Source organism: Electrona antarctica (genome assembly GCF_951216825.1).
Source record: "Electrona antarctica genome assembly, chromosome: 23".
Taxonomy (NCBI): domain Eukaryota; kingdom Metazoa; phylum Chordata; class Actinopteri; order Myctophiformes; family Myctophidae; genus Electrona; species Electrona antarctica.
Genome location: NC_136804.1, coordinates 12154142 through 12181509, shown reverse-complemented (window position 1 = coordinate 12181509; position 27368 = coordinate 12154142). Strand labels below are relative to the sequence as shown.

The window sequence follows — 27368 nt, the reverse complement described above, 5'->3', positions numbered from 1 at the left end:
TCCACAGTAGTAGCTTTTTCATATTTTCTATTATTTCGCATATTTTCCTACATAATGCCTCAGCATAATTAAAAAATTGTAATACATTAAATCATTGTCTTCGTGTAAGTAATCAATTGGGGAAGTGTCATGGTGATAACAATCTAATATAGGTATGGTTTTGCCCACTCAAATAACGTTCCAATTTTGGAGCTCTGGCTCATGAACTAAGAACCAAAAAGAACTGAACCGGTTCCCATTGGGAACCAACCAGTGGAAAAGGGGCCAGAGTGAAAGGGGACCATGTCCGTCTTCGATTGTGGAATGATGCCATAATTGTGTGGGTGACTTAGAGGTATTTGAATACAGTACACACGCAAGACTCTTCTGGGAAGAAACGAGGCGGTCAGATTATGATTTATGATTTTCTTTTCTCTCTCTCTCTCTCTCCCCACCTTGGAGTTGATTACAACAACATGAGCTTTAGTAGTCGTAAATCATAACATTGTGCGGTAAAATCTATGCTATTCCTCTGATCTTGCACTGTAAGTCACTCTGGATGAGAGCGTCTGCTAAATGCCTAAATTGTGTAGTTGTAAATGTATGAATCTCTTTTGTGTGGTAGAATAATTTCACTCATCCCTAGACGTCAGTGTGCTGGATTCATGTTTAAAGACAGGAAAACTTAATCTATCTACTGTATGTTATAATTTTGGAAATCTGTGTTTGAATAGCTAAATGTGCCGCACCCCAACATTCACAAATCATCTGGTAAATTATGTTTTCTCATGTCAGGAGTGGAAGAAGTCCACCACACCCTGGTAAACTAATCCAAGCTCCATATAAACAAATGCAAGGATATATCATCATCAATATACAGTACAGTTAATTTCACATTTAACAGTAGAAAGGTTTCCAGAGAATTCCAAGTATATAGTTGGTTTTTAATGAGAGATATTTACAATGTACATTTATAGACCAATATTGTACCAAGTGCAGTCAATAGCCTACACTATGTACAACTAGCAACATCCTCCACTCGTGATGACATGATTCTTAATATCCAAACATCTGCTTTTTCAGCAGGTAATATGGCGAACATTTATCATTTTAAGTAATTTCCATATACTTAAAAGCAACTGACTTTGTTGTCTATTTATGGACTAGTATGTAAATATCAGAAATTGTCTCTTGGCCTTTTTTAAAAGGTGGGGAAAAGGACATTTTGAGAGAAATGATGACATCAATGTCAAAGTTAAGTTTAAGCCTAATATGTCACTGCTCAGCGCCTAGTTTGAGACATTTGTGGCATAGCTGACCTATCAAACCTCAAATAGTAGCTGAAATTAATTGTTATCGATGTGGTTTTTAACTCACACATCAACCAAGATGGGTGTTTTAGTCAGGTAAGCTGTCGTACTGTAAACCATAGACATATAAAGGTAGACACCTCTTCCGGCTCTTGGGCGTCTGTATCTCAACAGAAGGCAACATGGATGCAATGGGGGAGGCGATGGCGATGCGTGATTGCATTGGCCAGCTTTCCCGAGATTCCTTGCGAAGCATAGCGGAAGCAAAACGAAAGAACGGAAGGGGACGTTCGGTAGGCCAATCAGAGGCGCATGCCTTCAGGATTCCGCTTGACTTCCTCCTCCCGTTGGAGACACTAGGTCGCTCCAACGAACTGCTGCGGCCAATGAGGCATCTATAGTTTTTTAAATATCTATGCTGTAAGTATGCAATATAGTGCCTCCTGACCTGATTATATTTAGTTTAAACTGTGGTCATATAATTTCAGTAAGTTCAGTTTTGTTGTCATGTTCAACATGCAGTAAAACAAATATTAGTTTCTATTCAATATAGCAATTGTGTCAAGTTTTTTGATTCAACTTGCTTTAACACTTTTACAGGGTTAACACAATATCTGCAGTATTTTATCTTAAAACATAACAGTACATAAAAATAAATGGAAAATATGGCCATATAATGGGGCCGACCGACTTCAAACTCTGCATGTGCAGCGGCAAAGACTTGAGGGAGTGTGGTGCCCGTCGTCGAGTAATTTGGTATCCAGTTGTCCAGAATTAGACTAGTCCAGACATTAAATAGTTCTATATTGCCATAGCAATATCTGTCTCCAACTCTTCAGTAATAGAAAATACATTTTCAGGTCAGGATACCAATTTCCTCAAATCAGGAGAGAGATAACAGAGAATTCTGTAGCTTAGTGGGCAGAGAGCCAGTCTGGTACTCAGAACACACAGCTATAGGTGAAGCTGAAACTGAATTTCCCCTGTGGGACAAACAAAGCTTTCCCTTTCCCTAACCCATCTTCACCAGGGGGTGCATACGTTTGTTAGACATACTAACAGCCCAACAGGCATTAGTTCGACAACACCGGCGCTCCCAACATGCGCTGCCAGTTACAACTAACCCGTGCTGTGGGTTAAAACTCACCCATGACTCCTGACGTGCGGCAGGTTAAAACTAACCAGTGGCAGTTTAAAACTAACTGGTGGCTCCCAACATGCGTGGCAGGTTACAACTAACATTTGGCATGTTAAAACTAACCCGTACGTGGCGTCCTGTGAGGTTAGGTTTAGTGTTTGGTTTTGGGTATGGTGTCGGACTCATGACTGTAGTAGGACTGTTAGTACGTCGGACCAAGCATCCCTTCACCAGAAAAACTCATTTTGGTAAGAAGAAGAAAAAAAAACTCAACAGGCTTTTAAAGACTAAACAAAGACATAATTCAATAAAACTTATACACAATGACAGGCAACCGCACACAATTGAAGTTGCATGGTTCAAAAATGAGATGAGCACCATTTGAAGGATTACAGTTACCCACATAACCTTATCGCCAATATGAAATGAGATCTGGCTGCAGAATAGCATTGAGTTTGTGAGGTAAGACATTTAATGCTAAAACTGTAACACTTTAGTGGATGGATGCACTGTACGGTAATCCTAGCACTGCTATTTTCTCATGTGTTATGATGTGATCATGGTTGGAGCACAGCAATAATGTCAGGTTAGCTACGGCTCTGATTTGATTTGGATCTCTTTTAGCCCACATGGGCTAATCTTCCAAGAGTCCAGTTCGCATAAAAACACAACAGCGTATAATCATTTTAAAAACCACACCCGTATGAAGTGAAGGGCACTCTTATCATCGTGCATCATCCATTCATTGTCAATGGGAATTTAATTTGTGTAGGTCAAAAATAGCTGATTTGCTCGTCTACATATGATGTAAATTCTCCATTCAGACCCCCTTTCCACCGGTTGGTTCCCAATGGGAACCGGTTCAGTTCTTTTTGGTTTTTAGTCCATGAGCCAGAGCTCCAAAATTGGTGGGCAAACTAGACTTATATTAAATTGTTTATAGGATCAATACAAGTAAATTAATACATGATAACCCTTCCACAGTAGTAGCTTTTTCATATTTTCGATTATTTTGCATATTTTCCTACATAATGCCTCATTTGCATATTTAAAAATGTAAAATTTGTAATACAATAAATCATTGTCTTTGTGTAAGTACTCAATTGGGGAAGTTTCATGGTGATAACAATCTAATATAGGTATGGTTTTTCCCACTCAATTCATAATTAACGTTACAATTTTGGAGCTCTGGCTCATGGACTAAAAACCAAAAAGAACTGAACTGGTTCCCATTGGGAACCAACTGGTGGAAAAGGGACCTCAGTGGAGTTAAAGATGTTTTGCTCAGTACAGGCTGTGGTGTAATTGTATTGATGGCCTAGAACTAGAAGAAAGGAGGAGAAGCAAGCACTCAGTTGAGTAGTTCCAAGTAATAGAGTGACGGTCCGGTGCACGGCTCAGGTATACAGTTCATAGAAAAGAATACCAGCACTCACGTTATATCCAATAGGATTCTTGTTTAATGTTTATTCCCATCCCGTCCCATTTCATGTCAGATTTGCCTATGGGTAACTTTCCATGTTTGAGCAGTGTTCATTGCAATGCAATGAACACTGTATTATCACCTGTAAGACTAAGTTTGTGGTACAAAAGAGAACTTAAAGTAAGGATTACAAAACATAAGAGTAATATTAGGAACAAGGATGAGAAATCTCCAGTCGCTAGACACTTTAATGAGGTGGGACATAAAGTGTGCCCTCTGAGGTTCCAGGGCATTGAGGCTGTGCAGCCCTTAATAATACAGTAGGTGGGGATCGGGAGAAATTAATTTTACAGAGAGAAGCATGGTGGATACACAACTTACAAACTGAACACCCGGAAGGGCTCAATGAGGAGTTATTACTTGGGTGTTTTTAATACTGTCTCTGAAAATCTTTATCTTTTAGAAAGGTGAAAAATCTGAGTCTGTCTTTATATAGGGGTCTTAGAGACCTGCACAGGGTCAGTTACTTTCTAGTGGCTTCCAAGAGGTATCTTAAAAGATCAAATTGTAATGTGTAAATTGTGTATTTTGTATGTTGTTTTTATGTGTTTTCTTTTTTTCTTTTTCTTGTTGTAATGTACTCCATGTGGGAAAATGAGTTAGCGTGTGAACAGCATCAATTTGTAATATTATGAATAATGTGAGTTAGGGTGCACTCGGACCGTTTTGTGCGGGGCACCCAGGTCCCCTTTTTAAGTGACACCGACTCCATATTGTTCAGACTTACGCTGAGGAAGGCCTCCTGGACGAAACATCCGTATGTTGCTTGCTGCGGATATAACAGTGCTGGTATTCTTTTCTATGAACTAGATTAGAACTACACTTCAACTATGCATCACAGCTCTCCAGTCAGAATCGAACCAAGCCATTGTGGTTGGATATTACTGTTCCAACAATCATTTTAGAGATATCTAATTAAAACCAGAGTTTGATATCAGCCAATGGGACATGAAAAAAGAGACTGACTAGGGACAGGTGTTGCAAATTAGCATCCACTATAAATACTATGATAGTTGCATTGGATAGCTGTTCCCAGCCTGTTTGCAGTATGTACACAGTAGCTACAGTTTGTATCAAATAAAATAAATCTTAAATCCTATTGTTTGTTGACTGGGGTCCCCCAGGGCTCTGTACTGCACCAAATCTCTATGCTTCAAAATAGCCAACCTACGAGCTCACAATGCTCTGCGAGTGTCTAGATTTGATAGATGACGTTGCGACATGTTGTGAGCATCTACATTGGTTGTTTTTGCCAGAATCGGGATGCTAGGGTTCCTGTGAGCAGCAGGGGCGGTATTTCAGTCGCTGTACCGCACTGTTGTGACGACAAGAGAGCTGAGCCAGAAGGCAAAGCTATCTTTCCTACTCTCACTTATGGTCATGAAGTGTGGGTCATGACCGAAAGAATAAGGTTGCGAATACAAGCGTCCAAAATTAGTTTTCTTCGACGCGTGGCTGGCATCTCCACTGGCCTTGGAGCGCCTCGGGAGCAGGAGGAAGTTACTAATGTTAATCTGGAGAGGAAAATCTGGAGCTTTTACCCCCGCGACCCGACTACGGATAAGCGGTTGAAGATGGATGGATGGATGGGTTCCTGTGGTTATTAATACAATTTTGAATAGAGAGTGTCCAAGATAAATATTTTATTGTACAGTGTTGCAATGTCCAGATTTTAGTATTCCACAATAGGACATATCCCATTCTGGAATAAACATCCCCAGCTAGAGGTGTGGTCGCTGTCGGGCAGAAACCTTGTATCTCCATATTTTGGTTTTCTAATGGTTTTGGACTTGACATGGTTTCCGCCCACCAGCAACGATATTTACTGTAGTTCTGTGGTGGAAAGAAGCTACGTACTTTTACTCAAGGGCGTTGCTTACAATAAATACAATTTAGCGTACTTGAGAGTGTGTCCATTGGATTTAGAAAACATTTTGAAAAACCTGGCACAAATGGTACATTCTGCATATCGAGTATTATTTTGGTACTTATCCTGGTGGCATTTTCAACCATAGTAAAATTTGGAATACAGGACCTATTTTGGTAGGCTATATTGTGGTATTGGTACTTTTAAAGTAAGTAAAACAAATCAAAGTACTTCTTCCACCTCTGCTGTAATGGGACCGACCGTCCATCAGAATGGAACACCCGGGGCCAGGGATGTGAGTGGCCAGCAGGCTTTGGGTTCACGTGGATTAGCTGGTGTCGGGGGCGGGCCTGATAACAGGGACAGTTCGGCTCCATTGGCATTCAATTACAAAGTATTACGTACAGAGTAATTACAGGGTTAAGTTCGGTGCGCTATAGCTTGCTGTGTGTTCGCCATTCAGCCTGGGGAGAATTACCATGCAGGTGTAACATATATCCTTACTTTGTTGCCTGTGTGTGTGTGTGTGTGTGTGTGTGTGTGTGTGTGTGTGTGTGTGTGTGTGTGTGTGTGTGTGTGTGTGTGTGTGTGTGTGTGTGTGTGTGTGTGTGTGTGTGTGTGTGTGTGTGTGTGTGTGTGCGTGTGTGCGCGCACGCATGTGCGTGTGTGCGCACGTTTGCATGTAATGAAAGTGGATGGTCGCTTTCCACCAGACGGCTAGAATGAATCGTACAATGTCTAAAAAACGGCACCCACCCCCCATTACTTCTCTCCCCTTCCCCTCTGTCTCTGTGTCTCCCCCTCTCTTTCCCTCCCCGCCTATATCTCTCTCTCTCTCTCTCTCTCCGTCAGACCGGAGGCCGCCCCAGCGCCCAGTGGAGGCTCTAGGTCTAGGCCATCCATGCATTGTTGTGGCAGGGGCCTCATTTGAATGGTTCTTTAGTATTTTGTGTGAACAAGTCAGCGCCATTTGCATTTGTTCCAGTCACGTAGGTTTAACAGGTCAATAGGGGATCCCTGGCACAGCGGGGGGTTGGGGAACAAAACAAAACAGCGGAACACGGCAGGGTGCCGATCTTTCTCGCACACATTGTCCCCGTCAACGTCGGGGTTGGCAGCCACCATAGCTTGTCCAGGTAGTGTGTGTGTGCGTGTGTGCGTGTGCGGTGTGCGTGTGCGTGTGCGTGTGTGTGTGTGTGTGTGTGTGTGTGTGCACTTGGTGCCAGTGGGGTGTGGTGTCGTGGGGGCTAATAATCTTGGGGCGATGGTGACAAAGGCTTAATTAACATACAACTTATTGCTTTGGCTAGTTTGGATGACTGCGAGGGTGTGTGTGTGTGTGTGTGTGTGTGTGTGTGTGTGACTGTGTGTGTGTGTGTGTGTGTGTGTGTGTGTGTGTGTGTGTGTGTGTGCGTGTGCGCGCGTGCGTGCGTGCGTGCGTGCGAGAGATAGAGCCAGAGCGAGAGAGACAAAGAAAGTGAGAGAGAACTTGAGAGGGGGAGGGGGGGGGGGGGGGGTCATGCAGTTTCATTTCCTGAGCCTAGAATAATACCCCTCTTAATAAAATGTGTAACATGTTGCCGAACGGTGAGGGGATTTGCAGGGTCTAATTGCGCCTTAAACAGCTTCACTGTGAGCATGACAAAATGACTTCTGTCATCTGCTATTTCTAGAGAAATACGTAACACGTTGCACACAACAGTCTGAAGTCTTGACATTTTGAATGAATGGATTTCGTCATCTCCTCAATGACAGCATGGATAAACACAGCCTATTCCAGCACTACTCATTCAAACTCTTATGGAATAGTGCTAAAAATGGTGCTAATACACTTTGCCTTGGTGTAGAAGTGGGAGAAAGTAATTTTGACTATAGCGAGAAGAAACAGTACAATTACAAATTGTCAGGTGTCTCTGTAAGTGATTCTCAACCTTTTTAATTTCAAGGACACCCAGTTTGATATGAATTAGGTCATGAATCTTTGATACTATTTTGATCTCTGGGACCCATGTTCTACACTGTAAAATATTAATTTATCTCTGGGAGTTTGCAAAGTTATAGTTACAGTTTTGTCACCCTTACAGTTCCCTAAGGGTCCCTTTCGTTCCAAACTTTCAACCATTATCCTGGGGACCACCTGGAGCGCCCTCAAGGACCAGACCCCATGTTGAGAACCAGTGTTGTAAGGCAGTTGTTCCCAAACGTTTTCATGTCAAGGACCCCCATTTATTTGGCCGCGGACCCCCATTTGAAAACATATGCCAGGGACCCGCATAACAGAAGATTTTCACGGCTCTAGCAGTGATTCTCAACCATTTTCATTTCAAGGACCCCCAGTTTGACATGCATTACGCTACATGGACCCCCATTTAATGGCATTTCTATCTCTGAGACCACAATATATATTATTGTAAAATCACTGTTAATTTAACTCTGAGAGCGTACCATTTGTATACTCTCTACTCTGTATACAGTTACAGACCCATGAGGGTCCATTTGGTTCGCACACGGGTGTTTTCAGCCCTCAGCTATATCTGTTCCAGGGGTTGGACCATGCATCCAGCAAGCCCAACCCAGTAGTCACTTTGAGTGGCACTGCACGAAGCCACAGGTGTCAGTCGATTCATATGTCAGTGACAGTGCATTATGTCGGGGCATGGAAAGTAGGGGGGACTAAGATTTGCTATTCTTTGTCCACCACCCTCTCCCCATATTTCTGACAGATATAGCTGAGGGCTGATTTCACCCAACACTATTTGTCTCCTAACTATCCATTTAGCTCAAGGACCCCTGGGGGTCCCCGAACCCCACCTTGAGAACCAGTGTTGTAAGACTTGCTGTAAACAAGAGCGGTATGAAAGCAATCTGTATGGATGTAGTTTAATGAACATATGTCCGTGTGGCTAGTATACGTCACTAAGAAAACTTTATTTATACCATGCCTTTAAAAACTATAAAAACATAAAATACACACTTAAAATCTAAACAACCTATTAAAAATGACTTCAAAACATTAAAAAAACTACACACACCAGGCAAACCAAACAAAGACTCTGTAACTACTTTGCAGCAATCGAGACAGGAAGAAACCAAAACATGAATAATAAAATATACAGTACATTATCAAAAGTCTTCATGGCTCATATATTAACATTAACATTCAAACTAACGGATACAGTAATTCATTTCAGATGTATGCCCGTGTTAACTATCAATACACTTTGCCAAATTGCTGGCAGTGCCGAGTCATTACACCAAATATCAGCCCTGATAGGGTTTTTTCATGGCAATGTAAGAGCAAAATATCTAGAGTGCAACCTTCTCTCCTCGCATTAAAGATTTATTGTTGGCTTTTGTGGCATGCCGAAATAGTCTCTTTAAAACCCATTCTGGACGGGAACCCCTGTTGGTGTTTTAAGCATTATATTATTCTTTAGCCATTGAAAAATAGCACTTACCCTTATATTAGCCCTTATCCCTATTCTGAATAGTTCAAATAGACCAGTGAGTCCCAAACCTTTTTATGTCAAGGACCCCCAATATGATACTCATTAGGCTGCAGACCCCCAATATGATACTCATTAGGCTGCAGACCCCCATTTGATAAGAGATTATTTTTACGGCTCTAACAGTGATTCTCAACCAGTTTAATATCAAGGACCCTCCTGGTTTGACCTGAATTAGGCTGCATTTCTATCTCTGGGACCCCAATGTATATTGTAAAATCAAAGTTAATTTAACTCAGAGAGTGTACAAATGGAACCAAATCAATTTGGTTCCATGTCTACACTCTCTGAGTTACAGACCCATAAGGGTCCATTTGGTTCCAAACTAGCATTTAGCTGGGGACCCCCTGGAACTCCCTCAAGGACCCCTGGGGGTCCCCGGACCCCACTTTGGGAACCATTAGAGGTGCACAGCGTGTCACAATGCAGTGGGTTGTGAGCCTGCAGATCAGCTCTGGCTCACAACCAAATATAAATCAGGCTTTAGTCATGCTACATGACTAAAAGAACCCACAATTCCTCAACACTCTACGTAACCACTCCTATCCTCAAAAACCTTATAAATTCCCCCCACAACAAATTAATTGGTATTTAGTATTATAGGCCTACTGTAAGCAGCATTGATGACGTATCTTCTCTTCTGTGTTACTAAATGCACATAAACATACAGAAGAGGCTCTATTTTGATCAATACATTTTTAATTGTCTATAGTTTTTGGATATACTTGAAATGTATAGTAGCTTTGTCCACATGAAGGAGATCTGAGGATACAGGGAAGCTGGCAGAACCTTCACTAAAGCATCCGGGACAACTCCACCTTAGCCCGTGGACTTGCCGTATCGCTTGCCCTATACTGCCTCGACGACCTTGCAGGCTACGCAAAGGCTAAAATATGTCATTTAGATTATGATTATTAGATTATTACGTTATGTGATACCGAGGCTGGGGTTAGCAAGCAGCATAACTATAAAGGTCTGAGACTCGTTCAGTCGACACATACATTTGTACATCAAGTTTCTCAGTAATGCATGAAAAGTGTAGACTCCCACGATGCAGAATGACTAACTCACTTGCACTGCTCCAACTTGTTTTTTATCCAAAAATATACGCATGCAGTCATTGTAAGCAACCTGCAGTTTATGCATGCTTGCCTTCCTCAACTTAACCCACAAGGGTTATTAAACCACAATGGTTATGATCCTAGATGACTATTTCTCTGCATTTGATGTATTACCTTGTGTTGTTCTTGCTTGCTGTAAATCGCTGTGGATTAAGAACATCTGCTAAATACCTAAATTGTAAATGACCTTTTTTTTATTTATTCAGTATTTGGATGTTAAAGTATCTCAAATTGACCCAGAATAGTATACATACATACATACAGGATAGAATAGATTGTATGTGGAGTATATGTTTTAAGAGAGTGATCATTTAACCTGCCTTTCTGCATTCAACCCTGATAGTAAACATACTGTATATTAGTTTCACATATTATCATCATCATACCACTTACTTTGTTGACTGGTGTCCCCCAGGGGTTGATACTTGGTCCCTTCCTTTTTGGCCCCTTCTACCCCAAATCTCGGTGCTGAAAACAACCGCCTATAATTGTCTACAAGCTCACGGTGTGTCACCACCCAACACGCCGTGAGCTTGTAGATTGGCTATTTTCACCCAGGGTTTGGCTCTATATGACATGGCCAGAATAGAGTTACCTGTACTTACCAAATCACAAACTTCATCTGATCCCAGTCACGCAGGGAGCCTCAACACCTTTATTATTAAAGTTGGCTTCAGGTCCCGGTTGATAAAAGCCAGTCCAGACATTAATTTCCCATACACCCGACCCCCCCCCCCCTTATCAGGGTCGGTTTAATCACTTTCTGTATACATTAACATACATTTACACATTTTGACCTGACTGTAGAAAATGTCTTCTAAATTCTGACAGTTTTCTAAAATACCTATGTTTCTATATCAGTGGTGCTCAATATTTCATGTCAAGGACCCCAGAAACTATATGTAATTGGCCACCGACCATCATCTGAAAATATGTAGTTCCAGGGACCCCTCAGAAGCAAAGATTTGAGTTAAAAACGTTCGCTCTGAAAGAATATATATTCAAAGATTTGCGCCACATTTTCACAGGTTTTTCAAAAATAGCAGATCTACAAGCTCGTAACTCAGCACTCGGTGCCGCACTATGAGCTTGTAGATCTGCTATTTTTCAATAGCTAAAGTATAACATAATGCTTAAAACACCAAAAGGGGTTCCCGCCCAGAATGGGTTAAGAATTGGACCTGTTGGGTCGGTATGTGTAACACAAATATAGAAGGAGAAAAGATTTATACAACATGCAATGGAAAATATGTATGTTTACAATATACAGTGTGCACATGTTGTCTGAAAGGGCGTACTTAGGGAATGTATATCGTGTGTAGGGAAGGCTTTACCAGTCAGGACTAAATATGCATGATTGTGCTCAAAAGAGCTTTGATCTGTTGCTTTTGTCATCAGTTTCTGTTTGAAAATTTGTCTGTGGAAAAATCGCTGAGTCATACTTTGTTGTGTGCCGGTATTGCGCGCCAAAAATAGCCGATCTCTAAGTACTTGTATGAGGGAAAAGACTCAGTGAGGCAAATGAAACTATACAACAAGTACGAGACGTGAAGTAAAGGCATCGGAGGAAAAGAAGAAGTTGAACAATGAAAGCAAAGTGACGCGTCGCACAAAGTAAAAAAAAAAAAGGGGAAAAAAAGAAGCCCACTATAGTGTTAGCAGGCCTGTGGCCACGCAGGCCTACAGAGTGCAGTCCAGACCTGGCACTCCGCTCTGAGAAAGAGGGCCTGGATGTGTGCAGCATGCACTGCACACAAAGGAGCCCATCTGTATGCACCCTACATAGGCAGGCTTTTGTTGCAGCTGACAGGCACATGACTGCTAGCATCTTAACCACTTATACCCGCTAGTCTTAGTGAAACGGACCTGAGTTATACAACTGGACTCGGACCACTTCTTTCACGTTTACACCCAAAGGTCTTATTTGACAAAAATAGCAGATCTACAAGCTTGCCGTGAGCCCATTGGTCGGCTGTTTTAAAAAATATATATATTTTGGCAAATGTCCCTTGCGGGAATAGGCAAGCTGGGGTTCATGTGGTTAATCCCTCGGAGGCTGTGTCCGTCTCAATCTGACCTGCCCAAATGTGCGCGCGCACACACACACACACACACACACACACACACACACACACACACACACACACACACACACACACACACACACACACACACACACACACACACACACACACACACACACACACGGCAGGATGCACAAACCAGTCATTGTTGCCTTTTCACAAAACAGACGGATAAATAATCTCAAACGGAACATAAACAGCATTAACTGATTGCAAAGAAAGAGCCACGTTGTCCTATAACTGTGGTTGTACTTTCTGTTTTTTGGTAACTAATTTGAATGTGTGCAACTGTGCATGTAACCAAATGGACCCTTATGGGTATATTTGGCATTGAATTAACACTCAAGGGTTTTGCTGTGCATGGCAATTGTGGTATGAATAGTAGGCTATAGAATGTGTTGCTGTACTTAACGCTTTTGACTATTAAACATTCTACTTGACTATAAAACACATTCTACTTGACTATAAAACACATTCTACTCGTTATAGGTGAAGAGGTCTTCCTCAAGTGTCCACAGAGTGTGTGCACTGACAAATCCATTAGGATAAAAAAAAGGTATAATTAGTTTGAATGGGACCATTAATGGAACCAAATTAAAAAAGGAGAAAGTGAAAATGAATCATGTTTAAATTTGACTGTACAAATATGGAGATTAATGTATAGGCCTAAATGTAGCACCAGATGTGTGAATTCTAAAATTAAAGTAAACGATGGTTGAAAGTCCAATTATGCTCACTTCCTATGTACAGTTCAGTACATGTTCAGTGCATACAGTGCATGTACAGTACATGTACAGTCAGTGCATACAGTGCATGCATAGTGTATGTCCAGTACATGTTCAGTGCATACTGTACAGTGTATGGTATGTTCAGCAGTGTTGTAGTGCTACTTTTAGAAGTGGGGGGGACGCCCCATAAGACACGTGCGCGGGCATATATGCACGCGCATTTGCGTGCACGTGCACATGACGCGCATTATACAACACGCAGACCTGTACAGCCTATTTAGAAACGGGGTTTACAATGCTTAATCATATAAATAAAAGTAGCCTAAATGACAAGTCAAAAAACATATTTTTGCCCAAAAATAAATGTAGGCTTGAGAGAAGTGGGGGGATGCCGCTCCCCCACGTCCCCCCCCCCACTACACCCCTGATGTTCAGTACATTTTACAGTTTAAGGGCATCTCATAAAGGAAACGTCAGGGCTCCCACTGGGAGCAGCCTCACTAAAATCCAATTAAAGATGAAATAAGTATCATCGAGACTGCACGGATGCTATATCATCTATTAGCTCTCCATATGTATATGCATGTCCTTGAGTCGTTCTGTGAGCCATTCGGGGACGGACACACACACACACACACACACACACACACACACACACACACACACACACACACACACACACACACACACACACACACTTCAGCAAAGATTAAGACAAACAAAGCACACTAATACGACTGATGTTCCGATTTCAGAGACTTTGCTTCTCGTTATTTTTAATCAAGCAATTGTCATTCTGTTCACATGAAATCCCTGGTGTAGTGCACTTATTTCCATGCCTCGTGTTGCTTTGTACAACACAGATATCACCAGACGCGCATGTGTGTGTGTGTGTGTGTGTGCGTGCGTGCATGCGGGTGTGCATGTGTGTGTGTGCGTGTGGGTGTGTCTGTGCGTCTAGACTAGTGACCCATTATAAAATCCAATAGATGTTCTGTTCAGAGCATTACCGAACCCTTCCTCAGGTGAATTGTGTGACACATTTGACAAATCGAGTGAGAAATAAACCCCTCTCTTGATCTTGATCTTGAATTGCCGAGGTGCAGGTTAGATACTTGTCGTTCTCTCAAAACCTCAAAAAGAGGGCTCCCGCTGGCCAAGTGGTCCAGGCGCATGCCACATATAGGCTTTGGCCTGACAGTATGTCGCGTGTTCGAGTCCCGTTCATGACGACCTTTGCTGCGTGTCTCTCCCCTTCTCTCTCTCCCTCTTTCCTGTCTATCTTCACTTGATACTATTAATAAAGGCAGAAAAGCCTAAAACAAATCTTAAAAAAAAAAAAAAAAAAAACTCCAAAAGAAAAGAGAAGAAAAAGAGTTTGTCTCTCAGAATCCAGATCAGATTCGGATGAAAAGGAGACCACCAGAGCTCAGGGGCTCAGAGGGCACCGTTATAGAGAATGATCAGGTGGATAGTGGTGACGTGACGTGTGGGGCGGGGGCTGGTTTTGTGCTGATGGGCCAGGCAGCTCCATGCTGCAGTGGGCCGTGCAACGTGGCAACAAGCTAGAACCAACACGCACGTCCCAACCCCAACTCTTTAACCCATTTTGGGCGGGAATCCCTTTTGGTGTTTTAAACATTATTATTAGCTATTGTTGCTATCGTTATAATTTAGCTATTGAAAAATAGCAGATCTACAAGCTCATAGCGCGCCACTCGGTGGCGCGCTATGAGCTTGTAGGTCTGCTTGTAGGTCTGCTATTTTTGAAAAATAGCAGTGCAAAGCTTTGAATATATACTCTTTCAGAGCAAAACGTTTTTAACTCAAATCTTTGCTTCTGGGAGGTGGTCCCTGAAACAACACATTTTCAGATGGGGGTCAGCGGCCAATTTCATATATTTTGGGGGTCCTTGACATGAAATATTGAGAACCACTGATATAGAAACATGAGGTTTTCAGAAGGAAAATACATTTTAAAATTTCGACGTCAGGCCAAAACGGGTTAAGAGGAGGGAGCGCTCCCCGAGAACGCCACTGACCCAGCCCTAATTCCACAATGAGGGGGCAATCTTTTTTAAATTTTATTTCTTTTACGTTTCTCTCTTTTTTCTTCTTCTTATAACCGGTTATAAGTAGCAGGTATGCGGAGGGTTCATTATCAATGACGAAAGTTGATGAAGGTGAGTGTTTAACCTGTACGTGTTAAGGGACTCCGTTTGTAGAAGTGCATGTCAGACATTCCAGAGGATCAGTTTGTAGCAAAACATTTTGTATTGTGAATATTTGAAAATACGTTTCAAAATACAGTTTGAGCATGACCTAAAAACCAAAATGTCTTTTGATGTGAATTTCATGTTGTTGCTTGTTTTCTAGATCAGAAATATTTGAAATTATGAACAAAATAAGCATCTTGAAGGATGCATACCGTACATCTCCGTTGTCGCTGAAGGCTCCCGTATTTGCGCTTTGCTTTAACACGACAAGAGCGGCGCGTTCCGTCGGGCTGGGAACGAAGAAGACAAACCTGTCTTCTGAACCTGCCAATATTGAAGAGTGACACAGCAGGCAAGGTAGTGTCACGGTTAACTGAAAAGTAGGACGATGGTTTTCCCAGAGCACTGCCCTTATTTTAATGAGAGAGGGGTGTCTGGGAGGATGTGCCTGGGAGCGGGGTAGAGATCTGCTTGGCCACAGGCAGCAGTGTACGTACCGTCTCCATGTAGCTGTTTTAGTGTCCGGGAACACTTGTCCACTCTCTCTCTTTCTCTCTCTCTGTTCTTCCAACCTTTGCTCTAGTGAATATGTTCTCTGCTCTGAATGGATTTTGTTTCCAGAGGTGAGTGAGCTTGTGAATGACCGTCCAAGTGATACATTTTAATGCAGGATTTTAGCTGCAGTCAATATCAAAGCTTAATCAGCTAGAATCAATGCACAGTGAAATTGTCAGAGTTAATTCTACTCTCTGAGTGTACAAATTGTTACAGGTCCATTTGGTTACAATTGTACACTCGCAGTGTTATTTTAAAATAAATAGCCTGTTCGGAGTAAATAAGTGACATAGGATATAAGTGCTTCTCGGAGTTACGAATGGTTAAATTAAACACTGAGTAGTTCACTGGGTACTCTGCGTATAATGCCTAAATCCCCAGAAAGCTTTTTTTATGTTGGTGTGCCAATTTAATTTATTTCACTGGTTGTCGTTCGGCTGATGATGATCAAGTGGCTTTGCATTGCATACATCTTACAAATGATTTTTATGATTGTAAAACATCACAAAAGTTGCGTAATGAAACCGCAGAAGCACAAAAAAAGTGCACAAATGTAAAACTTCTGACTGACTTTAGAAAGTTTTTAAGTTAATCTGACAGGATAGGCTTGTTTTAATGGAAAAAGTTGAAAAACGATGACATTATTCAAACTATATGTTTGCAATTTAAATCAATGTATAAATGTAACAGGTGAAACATCTATGCATATTGCAACAGTAAAAGTTGCATTTTTACAAAAGGTGAATTATAATAAGGGGAGATACAGAGTAGAGTCGGGTTAAAATTCAAATCGATATGCTATTCTATAGTGATAATTACATATTTTGTGACTGACCAAAACCTAAGTGTCAGGATCCTGAATGAATAGCCTTTTGAACAGTTTATTTCAGAGTCTGAGGAAAATAATCTCACTCACTTTAAATGTAGATTTCTATGTAATAATGTTTTTTTTGCATTGTACAAAATGATTTACTCATTGATCTTCAATTCCACAGTTTAACTGCTTTTTCTATAGCTTGTTAGTGTTAATCCCAAACAAAAAGATCTGTAGGTTTTCAATTTTACCATCGTGTACTAAAAAGCTGCCTGTATTTAATGGGACAGTTACATTTCTGCATAATGAGTTAGAAACTATGATTATATTTATTTTATTTTAACGTGTGTGTGTGTGTGTGTGTGTGTGTGTGTGTGTGTGTGTGTGTGTGTGTGTGTGTGTGTGTGTGTGTGTGTGTGTGTGTGTGTGTGTGTGTGTGTGTGTGTGTGTGTGTGTGTGTTGTTTTTACGTCTGGTGAGTCCCATCCAGGACAGACTTGTTTTAGAAAGTAATTGTGTCCAATTTAGTTTTGCCTTTGTAAGGTTATCTTGCGTAAATGTATATATTTAGACTAATAATGAACCTATTGATAAGTGGAAATTGAATTAATTGATTTCCTTCTTTTTGTTGCAAAAATTACATATTCTGTGAACTAATATAATTCATTTGGTGGTAAAAAGGTGTTAATTAAAAGAAAACGTAATAATTGTTTTACATCAGCTAAATTTGCCTATCCTTTTAGTTAGTGTTGGGTTCATTAGCCTCTATTATATTTTAGTACTTTCAGTGTAATTGTCCTGTCTTAGAAATATAATAAACTGGGGCTATTTGCAGCCAAACTGATATTATAATCTTTTATACAGTAAATGTAATTATATTAATGAAATGTCCAGAAAGAAGACGACTCCACACTTGTGACCTTCAATTCCTTCAATTGCAAAACTAAAGAGTGAAAGAAAAAAGAATCCTCTCCTATATTGTAACATCTCATGAGCTTCTTTAAAACATCACATTATACATATTTTAATTAGGCACTTAAGGCTTAAAAATGCATACAAACATTAGACATAATACAACGTGATGGTTGTATTGCATTGTATTTATAGACGGCATATAGGAAATGTTAAATATATATATTTCATTTCTGCATTGTCTATGATAGAATATACATACTTGACAAATATTGGACCTTATAGGAATAAAGGAGAATAAAGGAATCAATATCTTGTGTATAAAAATAGTTAACTTAGTGTCCATTTTGGCATTTGATGGGATAGAAATGTATATCTTTCATTTACTGTTTGTAGTTGTAGTTGGTGAGTTGGCAGGCTGCAAGCAGTGTGTTACTTACTGCATCACTCAGTGCGCCATGTTGTCTCCCCCTGTCCTCCATTTTGTGATTTTGTCTCTCGGTTCTTACCTTCCTATTTTCATTCAAGCCGGGTCACTGCAGAGGCCCTGTGGTGCTGCACGTGTCATCTCTAGGGCTCCCTCGTTCTCTTCAGATCCATACCTTTTCATTGTGTTTTTCCATTAGCATACCACACATCTCGGGAACTGTCACTTGAAGTGGCTTCAGATGACAGCTGATGGCTCAAGGTGTGTGTATTTTTGTTTGCCTCGTACAAGGTGATTACCTTCAAGTGCATCTGTAAATTATTTACGGTGTCTTGAGATCTCCTCTTTGAATAGTTGTAAATTGTCTGTAGAAAAAGACAGGTGGAATGTCTACTATACACTGATATTTTCATGTCAATTATGCCAAAATCGATATGTAATTTATTTGGCCATGGCTCCGTTCTAGAAAAAGAAATTGTACGAGAAGAGAGTCAAAGTTTATCATTTTTTTCCGCCCTTGAAAATACCAGATCTACAAACGAGTCGCATCGCAATGGAACCGTGCTTAAATGTTTCAAATGTTCCTCATTTTGCTAGGGGGACCTCCTGGAACCTCTCCCCACCAAACAGATGCAGATACGTTGCAGAAGAAGCATGTCTTCATGCATAACGTTCTTTACCTGTTCACACGTCTCTTCCCATAAGATTCAGCACCAATGCTGTCAGTAAGTGCAGGCGGCTTTCGGCTCTGCTGTATGGCGCGAGCGACCGTGACCCCTGAGGCCCTGTAATGGCCGCCGGGGGTCAGGAAGGTTAATAGAGAGTGATGTAGAGGCCCCTGACTGACATCCCAAAGGGGGGATGGCCCCTTAATCCTTATTAGGCCCCTGTGCTTGCGGTGTTAGTGATCCTTACCTTCTCAAAGCAAACAGCACGCTCCCTTTCAGCTTGACATGGGGCCCCTGGCCTGCCCCCGGCGTTACACTTCTGACCCCAGGGTCGTGGCCTTTGTTCGGAGCCCTTCAGAGCTTGACCCCAGGGGTCACGGCTGTAATAGAGCAGTTGTGGAGGCGCGTGCTCTCGAGGGGCCTCTCAGCGGACCACCTCGTAGAGAGAGGAAGGCTCTGGCCCCGCTGGCCGCCAGCGAGCGGAGCGTTTGTCTTTGCGGACGTATGGACGGCTGTTGCTCACATTAGGCGAAAGTGTATGGCCCTTCTGAGAAGTGGTGGAAGAGGTACTCTGTTATTTATTTATTTTTTAAGTAAAAGTAGCAATACCACAACATATAAATAGTCTTTTAAAAGTGAAAAGGGTTGTATTCAAATTTTTAAGTAAAAGTACAAATGATGATTTTTCACAATTTTCGTATGTCAATCTACAAGCAACACACTTGCATAATTGGTTCATGTTTGTAATAATAATTATAATGTACAAAGTTTACGTGTAACTAAAGTTTTTACATAATTGTAGTGGGAGATGTAGTGGAGTATGAATATAAAATAGAAACAAATGGAAATGCTCAAGTGAAGTAAAAGCACCTCAAGTAAATACGCTCACTTTCCACCCTTAATTGTGAGTCAATACAAACCATGCTGTTCATATCTTCATATTTTAACTTTTTGTGTTTTTTTTCGTAAACGAATGGCCTACTTGGTCATGCAAGTGGCAGACCTACGAGCTCTAAAGCTTGAGCTTGTCGATCTGCTATTTTTGCAATTCTTTAAATTTGACTCCTGAAAAGTAACAGTTTTGGACATATGAGGTTTCCACGCGACAGAGAGGATATTCTCACAGGTTTATATTGGACACAGAAGTCCCCCGCTCCAATAACTCTGTCCGTTACAGACGTGTCTGGCTGACTGGTCTGCATTACTTTCACTGTTAACAAGACGTTACGACTAATAAATTGAGGAAATTGCCACTTCAGTCCAGAAGAGAATTATAATAATGATTTGATTCTTTCCTGTGTCTCCAGACCAGGTTTCCTCTCCCTTTCATTTGTACTGTATAAAAGAAAAAATGTTATATTGTTTGTTTATTTTAGTCTAATTTAAATAGTTTGATCATTTTTATTTGTCTGAGTCATCTTCCCTCGTTCATCGGACTTTGTTTGCAGTTTGCGTGTTCTATTGCGTACTCAATATTGCACGTGCGGTTTGTCCCGGGCAATAAGACAAGGCATTGCCTGTGTGCAATAAATCTAATCTGAACTTGTCCAGCAGTCGTGTGCGTGCGTGCGTGCGTGCGTGCGTGCGTGCGTGCGTGTGTTGTCTTTCGTGCCTTCATGGCGTGATTGATAAGGACCTAAGTGTTCCCAGAGTCTGATATGGCGCACTAGATCAACAACCATATTGTTCCAGTGTGCTGCTGCCGGAGCATAATTCATTAGTAGTACTCTGTGCCATTTCTAGCCGCTCGCTCAAGGCATGCAGTCATCGTTTCGGTCACGCTGATCGTACTCTCGAGCGTCACCTTACTGCGTTCCAAAGCTCAATAAACCGTCTGATCCAAGGTGGCGCTTTTTATTCCACCTCTAGACGAACGGTTTGTGAAACACACCGTCTCTGTCGGCCTGAAACCTTGTAGGAAATGGACAAAATGACCTGTGTTCCAATGGACCCAGTGTAGTTATTATTCATATTTAGTCACAAGCTCTTGTTAATACTTTTCATTGGTTCAATATTTATAAAACTCACAGACGTGACCTCTTTCAACCTGAGGCTGTCATCCATATTTTGGCCGTGTCATTATTGCCAAATTGTTTTACAGAAATGTTCAGAATCTTTAAAAAAAAATAGCAAAAAGCACGTTCACATCACGTTGTGAGATTGTAGATCCAATATTTCCGCTACTTTTGCTGTCACACGATAAAGTATAAAATAGGGAATTCATTTATGAAAAGAAAAGAAAGGATAAGGAAATTCAAGATGAATTATGAAGATAAAAGGTTTCTGCACGACAGTGACGATATTAAAAATAAATACAAATAAAATGTATGTATATATATATATATATATATATATATAAAAGGTGGTGAAAAAGCGCATGGTTTGTGGACTGTTGGAGGTGTTGTGAAGAGGAGAAGAGGGTGGTTGTTAATATTGGAGTTTCATCAATGGCGGGTCCTTGCGCAGGCCGCTCAGGCAGGGGCGAGGCCGCGCAGAGGGCTACGGTGTCAGAAGTTGGCAGCCGAGCCAAAACCAGAGCTGTATCCTCGGGTGAACTCTCTCTCCCGGCGTCGTGCAACAGGCTCTGCCAAGTTTTTTGAATTCCTGCCACATGTGAGATGGTAAACAACTGACTAGCAAGAACAGCATGCTATAGGTAGGGCTTGGGCGAGGCTGAAACTATAGGTACATTTCATGTGGACTGGTGACACACACGCTTATTCCCCCTGTTGCCTATTGTTTGAGTTATGCTTTCCATGTCCACGTTTTTCTTAGCTTTTTCCCCCTCCTTTTTCCCCTACACCTGTGGCGTTACGCGATTGGTGCAAAGATGTGGCGCGATGTGATGTCATGGGCTTAATAATAACGCCCCGATGGCCGTTTTGGCGCTCAATCACTTTTTCCTCATCAATAGAACAGGACTGCATGTATTCGGCAAGTCAAAAAACACTGCCCCGACTGTCCACGCGCTACAACGTCCTTATCTCTGGCACTCCTCTCTGCTGCTTGTGTTCCACACGGCTGTACGTTTTATTTGTGCTATGTGTGCTTTTGATATGCGCCTGGTGCAGCCCAGAGCTCTGGCTTTCTTTTGAAACTCTGGAGAAAGAAAACCGAGGAGTGAGCGAGGGAGAAAGAGTGAGAGTTGGACGAGATGAGCATGCTGTCTCCCTCTCTTTCTCTCTCTGAGTCTGTCCTGCCTCCAAGGTAGAAAGACACTCAGCAGCGCAATGTCTCTCTCTCTCTCTCTCTGTCTCTCTCTCTCTCTCTCTCTCTCTCTCTCTGTCTCTCTCTCTGTCTCTCTCTCTCTCTCTCTCTCTCTCTCTCTGTCAGCCTCCAAGACCGAGAGTGAGAGTAGAAACTGTAACCAGCCAAGCCGCCATGTTGGTTTCCTGTTCGCTGCTGTTCCCTGCTCTGCCTGTTTCCCACTAGAAAGAAGAAAAAGACTAAAACCTAAATAATAAAGTGAGCGGGAAGGTTATTCCCTTCGGCCGCGTTTGTTTCGGCAGCGTCCTTTCACTCTTTTTAGTGTGCAATAAAATCAGATTAAAATCAAAACCGGCTGGCCGTGCAACCCTTTACCCTCCCTTGCGATACGAGATTTTCTTTTTCGGACACTTTTTTCCTCTCGTCCTTCCTCCCTCCTTTGTGGCACTGCTGCTTCATAGCCAAGGGGAGGACAGAAAAAAAAGAAGAAAAAAGAAAAAAAAGTTGTGCCTGTGCAACTTTCTTTGGAGAGGAGTCGAGGGGAGGGGAATGGCTTCTAAAAGGGAGGAAGTTGGGTGGGGGGTGGGGAGGTGGCGTGTTGCCACGGGGAATCGGTTGCAAACAGCTAAGGGACATTACAGCACTGGCCACTGAGAGATGTTTCAGGGAGGGGAGCATAAGTTGGAGGGAGGCTGAGAATGAGCAACCTTCAGTACTTTGATGCAGAGGTTGGTGCGTGTATGTGTGTGTGCGTGCGTGCGTGCGTGCACACGTGAATGCGTACGTGCGCGCGTGAATGCGTGCGCATACCCGCGTGCAAACGCCCATGTACACGCTTGCTGAGGGAGGGGCATTCTGGTGAAGAAGTCACCAATTCAGGCAAGAATATTGTGACCCAAATTGTTTGAGGTGTCGAATCCTCTACACATGCTGCTACTGAGTGGAGAGGAAACGGTGGGATGCAGAATGGGCTGGGCCAAGGGTTAGAGGACACAGAATGGGCTGGGCCATGGGTTAGAGGACACAGAATGGGAGAGAGACGGGCAGGGCACAAGCAGACTCATTGCAATGGTTCCTTGTTGCCTGTCTGACATTTCTCCTTTACCTATTCACCGCCATGCTTTGTATCTTGTTCTTTTCAGTGGTTCTCAAGGTGGGTCCGGGGATCCCCATGGGTCTTTGAGGGTGTTCTAGTGGGGTTTTTTGCGGCTTTCGCCTTTATTTTATATTTTTTATAGAGGGACAGACAGTAGGCTGACAGGAAATGGGAGAGAGAGCTGGGGGAGCGACATGCAATAAAGGCCGTCGGGATCGGGAGTCGAGCCCGCGGCACACTGCCAGACTCGGGCTACCGGTGCCTGGACCGCTGAGCCACGGCCCAGGCCATACATCAGCTATTTTCAAAACAATCTTGAAGAAGATGTGGGAAGATTTTGAATTATTTTTTAAAACATTTCAAACACACAAATCATGCACGGGGGTCACTGGCACAAAATATTTTCAGGTTCAAAATATATATTCATTTGGGGGTCCTTGACGTGACAAAATTTGAGAACCACTGCTCGTGGTAACATTCTAGGTGCATTATCACATTATCACAGGAATTTTACAATGTGCCCATTTGTCGTTTTGCAATCGTGACCCCATCGCTCACGTGCCTCTCTGCTGCTTATCCGGCCTTCTTTCCAGGGCAGGTCACACCCTGTGCAGAAAATGTACTTTGTAATACTGTACATATTTTTGAATGTTGAAGTAATTTGTTTTAAAGCGAGTACTCCAGTTTTATCACTCAAGTACAAATTTGACTGAGCAACTTTCAATTGTAGTAATTTTTGAGTAATATTTGAGTATACTGACGTTGACGTTTGACGTTGAGTCCAGCCCTGCATATGTGGCTTTGACCAACTGCCAAGGTAGTCAGCTACCCCCCCCCCTCCCCCTTCCCCCCGGACCCCTGAACTCAGAAACCCACCCCTCAACCGCTGGTAATGTTCAGATTCATAAAATTCAAAATAGGAGGAAGAGAGAAAGTTACGGTAACTTAAAAGCGCTCTATACTCACCTATAATACTGTTCTTTGATTTTTTTGGTGAAGTCACTGGGAACTGTGTTGCACTGCAGTCAACCCCACCCCTCAGGAGCACAATCACAAGATAAAAACACCTGTTCATCGCAGGGTTAAAACCAAAAACCCTTGGTATCAAACTATAGGTGCACGAATGCTCGTGACGTGAAGGACAAACAGGACTGATCTTAAAATCGAGTGACTGAAGTTGTTCTCGACTCCTTTGTGTGTGTGTGTGTGTGTGTGTGTGTGTGCGTGCGCGTGCATGTGTGGGTGCGCGCGTCTTTGCTTTTGGCTCTTAACTATGAGGAGTGGACTCTGTCACCTCGTACAACCCCCTCCATTGCTGACCCCCCGTCCCCCGTCCCCCGTCCCCGTCCCCTCGTCCGTGCACGCGCACGTATAGCGTCGAGGACCCCGGTGATGAAAACGCGCCGTTCACACACGCTCTCCCGTTTCATCATCAGCTGAGCTCTCTCTCCTCCAGTCACAGCCCTCATTCCTTCTCCCCTCCCTCCCTCTTCTCTCTCTCTCTCTCTTCTTTTTCAAACCCTTCTCTCTCTCTTCCCTCCCCTTCTCTCCTCTCCCTCCCTTTTCTCTCTCCGTTTCACTCTCCCACATGCAAGAGGGTAGGCTAGGACGCCGCTGCAGCTCTGAAAGAGAGTAAGAGAGAGAGAGTAAGAGAGAGAGAGAGAGAGAGAGAGAGAGAGAGAGAGAGAGAGAGAGAGGGGGGGGTAGAAAAATGGAGAGGGGGGGTGTTGTGGGGTGGGCTGCGCAGCGCTCTGCTGCTATTTCTACAGCCGGGCCCTCCCCTCCACTCGCTGTGAGCCAGAAGAGGGAGGGATTTTTACTACTGCCACAGTCCTGGGATTTTAACCCTCTGCCTCCTCCTTCTGCTCCTCGGCAAGATCTGCTCCTCAATATCTCCCCGCAACAAGTGGCTCTGCCCGCTTTTTTTATTTGCCATTTTCTTTTCGATCTTTCCTCCGCGCCCTTTTCCGAAGACACTTCATGGGGAGCTTTTTTTTCTCGATAATGCAATACATATTTATGTGCATATAAATGTTTCTTCTTCTTCTCATACGCTGAGTCGGTTATCCCCCCCCCCTTTGATTTTCGGAGACTTTGCCTGTTTTTTCTCAGGCGTTGTTCGGCACATAACAGCCGAACAACGCCCCCGGGTAAGATCGGACGGTTTCGATTCGTTTTTTACCCCCTTGTGTCTCCGACTTATAGCGAAGTGAATGCTTTCCGAAAAGATGCCGCCCCTTGACTCGTCGCCACGCTTCCCTTCTCTCCGGCAAAGTGGCGAGCGTAGCCTCCCCTAGTCTTGTGCCCGAAGGACGAAGAGGAGACGGCGTGCTCTCAGCACACTGTACGGCTGTGTCGCAGCTGTCTCCATTTCACATTACCTGTGTGTGTGTGTGTGTGTGTGTGTGTGTGTGTGTGTGTGTGTGTGTGTGTGTGTGTGTGTGTGTGTGTGTGTGTGTGTGTGTGTGTGTGTGTGTGTGTGTGTGTGTGTGTGTGTGTGTGTGTGTCTGTGTTGTCTCGATTTCTGTCTCTCTCTTCCTAACAGCCCTGGGATTCACAGACGATTTCTCCGGCAGTTTGCCGTGCGTTCTCTTATCTCACGCGCCTCTCCGTCCCCTCCCTGCCTTCCCTTTGCTCTATCTGTGCCTCTTTTCTGTTCATTCTCCCACCCTCTCTTGCTCACGTTCTCTCACGTTCTCTCACGTTCTCTCACGTTCTCTCACGTTCTCTCTCTCTCTCTCTCTGTCTCTCTCTCTCTCTCTCTCTCTCTCTCTCTCTCTCTCTCTCTCTCTCTCTCTCTCTCTCTCCCTCCCTCTCTCTCTCTGTCTCTCTCTCTCTCTGTGTCGTGGGCTGTCTCCAGTGAAAGGGGAGCGGGAGGGCGGTGGGGTTGCATGGCTGGTTCTGGGACAGGTGCCAATTCCAAACAAAAGACACAAAAAAAGGCAAAAGGGTGAGAGATGATGCCTCTCAACCAAAGAGAGAGAGAGAGAGAGAATATGTTGCGTGCCTTGGCGCGAGAAGTGATTTGCAGCGATTGTGTGTGTGTGCGCGCATGCGTGCGTCCGTGTGTGGGTTAAACTGAAATGTGCAACAATGTTTCCTGTTGCAGGACTTTTTATTGCATGAGTGAGTAGTATAGAGACTTTTCTGCCTCTCTCGCTCTCGCTCTCTCTCTATATCTCTCTTGCACACCCGTGAAGGCATTTTTGAGCTTGGAGCCGGGAAAGAGAAGGAGGGGTGGGTTGGAGAGGACGGAGAGGGAGGTGTACAGTGCAGGGAGGAGGAGGAGGAGGAGGAGGAGGAGGAGCGGGGGTGCTCAAGGAGGTGGAGCCCCCCCCCACACACACACACCTCTCTCCGCCCTCTTCTGGATCAGTCTTATGCATTATTCATGTGCCCGGGCCCCGGTGCTGAGCTCTGACTGGCTGGCTGGCTTAGCATTCACCCCACATTCAGTGGCTGTGTTTGCTAACATTCCTCATTCAAAGCCCTGTTAACTGCCAGACGGGAGGAACACGCGACACCATGGGAAACCCGCATGGCCTCCCTCCCCATTGTGGCGGGCCCTGACAGTCTCCAGCCAGGGGGGGTGGGTGGGGGGGGGGGGGTACAGGGGGAGAGAGAGAGAGAGAGTGAGAGAGAGATGAGCTCGTGAAGGCGACAAGGCAAACCGGCATTAGGGTTAGACGCGGGTTTGCAGAGAAGCTGGGGGGGGGGGGGGGTGTTCGGCACGGCAGGCATGGAGATGGGCTCGCATTAGCGACAGAATGTGCAGTCACAGACTCCGGCGGACAGACAGATGCCCAGTCAGACAAGGCGTTCTCACAGACAGACAAGGAGGCTGGCAGATTCTGTACGTGTGCTGTGCTCTCTGGTCCGGGGCGCCCGCCTACTACACCCGTAGCGAGCATGGAGCTGTGTGACTTACTGAGCTCTCTCTCTCTCTCTCTCTCTCTCTCTCTCTCTCTCTACCCTTCTACACACAGAAAGACAATATATGGACATACCCTTTGGAAGTACTGATGGACCCAGTGCAACAGAAGTCCGGGATTCCTGCAGATTTTCTTTTTTACTTCGAAAAGATCACAGCTGCCAGTTGAATGGAGGTCTCGAAGGCGGGTAAGTCCCAGATTATGTGCCGGTTACACTTGGACTTTATGTGTGCTGTGAGTTGTGCCTGTCCGTATGTGCCTGTCCGTATGTATGTATGTATGTATGTATGTATGTATGTAGTGTATGTAGTGTATGTATGTCGTAT

At 43.4% G+C, this 27368-nt stretch overlaps 1 long non-coding RNA gene across 1 annotated transcript in view; it reads left to right on the top strand.

The window, feature by feature from the left end:
* Positions 1-27368, top strand: part of LOC306916511 — a 46305-nt gene that overhangs the window by 7624 nt on the left and 11313 nt on the right. The window contains exon 3 of the long non-coding RNA XR_013788990.1: positions 27097-27229. This is a non-coding gene — a long non-coding RNA (uncharacterized lncRNA). The remainder of the gene's footprint in view (positions 1-27096; positions 27230-27368) is intronic.